Here is a 3,352-nt window from a genome sequence, read left to right on the forward strand (position 1 = left end):
ATGTGTCGAGTAGTCAAATAAAATATTATTTTTCTGAATTTTTGTACTATTTGTCAGCTTTTAAAACTTTGTAACATGCTATCATTTCTTTTCCCATTTTAAGTAAAATATTCGATTTCCTACTTAATTTTGTATTTGTAACTTTGCATTCTTTTTGCTAGGGAAGGAGCTCACGTCACTACAAATTATCTAAGCCTTAGTTTCCACAAAACCTGGATCTTCCCTGACATCATCGTTTATTATGTGAGTTGTTTGGGTGTGGAGAGGTGAAGTAAGAGGTGCTTGGGGGCTATGTCTGGGGAAATTTATAGAAAATTATCTGAAAGGGCAGCTTGTCCTGATCCTTAAGATGTCAAGATGTATTATTTCGAGGTAAACATGTCAGCAACTGGCACCTCTTAGGTGCCTTTTCAGATGACTAGGCATCTGAATTCTATCCTCATTTCTCCTTGTTATTGTTATGTAGTCATGGTGGTGGCTGATAAGAGGAGAGATAATGTGGCCAGGGACAGATGACTTCAGCTGTCACTCCACAGTCTCCTACACCACAGACAGCAAAGAAAGACCACGGTAAAAAAACAACAACAACAAAAAACCACCCAGCAGCCCCCCGGAACACGCCACCGATCCTGACAAAGAGCTGGTTTCCAACTGGGACAGATCCCAGAAGCAGACCAAGCTTCCCGGTGTGTGGACCCCAGGGCAGGTAGAAGCCCTGGTTTAATCTGTGAGGCTAAAGGCTACAAAGCCAGGACTATTCTTCTTATGGAATAAAGCATAGAGATTAATTTGCAGGATGAAATGTATTATACCTTTTAGAATAAAGACATTTCATCCTGAATCTCATTAAGTTTCTGAGTGCTCACATTTGCTCAAAAATAGTCACTGAAATTTGCGGATTTAATTTCAACCATAATTGGTGTAGTTCAGGGATGTGTCCAAGATAGGCTGCCCAGGGCAGTGCTGCCTGTCCACTTCCCAGCAAAACTTCTTTGATTTCTGAAAGATTTTAACATTAAATAAAGTGAGTTGAACACAGGCTTTATTTCTTCTCTCTTCTGAAATCTCAATAACATGACTGTAAAATAACAAAATTGGTATAAAGTAGGTATAAATCCTCACAGAAAAAAAGAATGAGAGGAAGATAACAGCAGACTAGAGATTCAACAGAATTCTGGAAGCTGGAGTCCTGAGAAGTGGGACTTGCAGGGCAGAGAAAACTGGATCAGAATACTCACCCTGCCCCTGCCACATTAGCCAGAACAGAACAACTTTCACAAAGTAATTTTCAACGTTTATGTTATGAGATTATTGCCTTTTATAAGAAGGATCACTTATGATTATAAAATGAAGAGCTTTCCTTTACTAAGTAGGAGGAGCTAATCAGGAGCAAGTTCAATGTCTGCTCTCCAATCTCTGGCCAAGAAATTCTCTTTCTTTAGAGGGTGAGCCTGCAAATCCCTGACTTAAGAGGACTTGGGTGAGATGTCACACTGCAAACAGAGGTAAAGGTGGAGTCAGCTCTATCTGAAACACAGACTGAATAAGAGAAGAGTGGTTTCCTCAGAGGAAACATGGGATAACAATAATAATCATATGGAGAGGAAGCAAGGAAATACTGGGTAGAGGAGGGTGGTTCCCTGGCAAGGGCCTCATTCTCATGCCTGGAAACTCATGGGAATAGGCACTCCTGTTTTCTTGTCCAAATGTCACCTTTTGGCCTGCTACACCCCCTATTTTGTACCCATGCAAACCCCAAACCCCAGGTTCCACAGCAGACGAGCAGACAAGATGAACAGAAAAGCAGCAGAGTGGTGCGGCAGAAAAGGAGGGAAGAGAAGGAGCATCTGAACATCAAGAGGAGTTTGGCTAGGGACAGTTGGAGAGTAGATCAGCCACACAATAGCAAACTCCAGGGGAAGATCATCTTCCCACTCCATCCCCTGTCCAGCTCCCCATCCATTCTGCTGACAGCCACCTCCACCACTCAATAAAACCCCCACATTCACTGTCCTTCAAGTCTGTGTGTGACCTGATTTTTCCTGGATTCCAGACAAGGACCTGGATACCAGAAGAGCAGGGTGTAAAAGACTGTCACCCTGATTCTCCACTGAGCTAGTGGAGACACTTAGCTGTCCACAGATGGCAGCTGCTAAAAAAGCATTAATTGTAACACATCCCTAGAGGCCACCATGGGGCCAGAGCCCAAAATTGCTCACCCCAGCTCTGCATCTGCCCATCTGTGAACTCCCTGTCCCGTCAGGGGTTTGAGCATGTGGTGGCCAAACATTCGAGCCACACCCTTGTTGTATATCCGGCAAGTGGGTGGGGAAGGGGGATCAGGGAACTCTCCCATTTCAACAACAGTGTATATATAAACATATACCAAACAGTGTTCAAAACACTATATATACTAACTCAGTTAATCCTTATATAACTGTGTGCTGGAGGTACAAATATCACTTAATTTTACATTTCATGAGACTGAGACACAGAGAAAGTAATCACAAGGTCACACCACCTTGTAAGTAGCAGAACCAGGGGATGAACCCAGACAATCTGGGGAAAATGGTTCCTGGGTAACAAAAACACAAAAGCTCTGCCATAGTTAATTTTGTGGATAGTACAGTTTTATCCGGTTTCTTACAATTACAAAATGGGACAAGAAAATGCCATAAGGTTAACCTTGTTCCTTTGAGCAGATTCTTTTCTGCAGCAGCAGGTCCCCCTATAAATATGGGTCTGTGATAATCTGAGTAATGGCCCCCAAAAGATGTCTGTGTCTCAGTCCCTGGAACCTGTTACTTTACATGGTCAAAGAGACTCTGAGGATATGATTAAACTAAGGATATCGAGATGGGGAGATTAACCTGAACGGGTCTTCTAGTCCTCACAGGAGACTCCACAGGATTGGAAGACCCATCCAGATTAATCTCCCCATCTCGAGATCCTTAGTTTAATCATATCCTCAGAGTCTCACCTCCTTTTCACTTCCAGACCATGAGGGGAGGGGCTCACAAACTAGAAAGCCCTCTACAAATACTAACCTGAGCCCATAGCACTATTGCAATCACTGGTAAGAATCTGGGACAAAGGTGAGTGGGATCTCACACAGATCTCTCTCCAAATTGAGATATATCTGAAATTGGCACTGATTACACCTCACATTGGATACCCATATAACCAATGGTTTATAATCATAGAACAGAAAACTCACCCATCAAAATCAGGATAAATACACTAAGATGCTTGTAGAATTCAAACACCAATCCAACTTGATTTCATTCAGGAAACAGAATGTCTAGAGTGTTAAAGACTTCGCTGTGGTTTCAAGGAAAGAATCATGAATAAA

Source organism: Cebus imitator, unplaced genomic scaffold (genome assembly GCF_001604975.1).
Source record: "Cebus imitator isolate Cc_AM_T3 unplaced genomic scaffold, Cebus_imitator-1.0 Scaffold18, whole genome shotgun sequence".
In the NCBI taxonomy this organism is placed as follows: Eukaryota; Metazoa; Chordata; class Mammalia; order Primates; family Cebidae; genus Cebus; species Cebus imitator.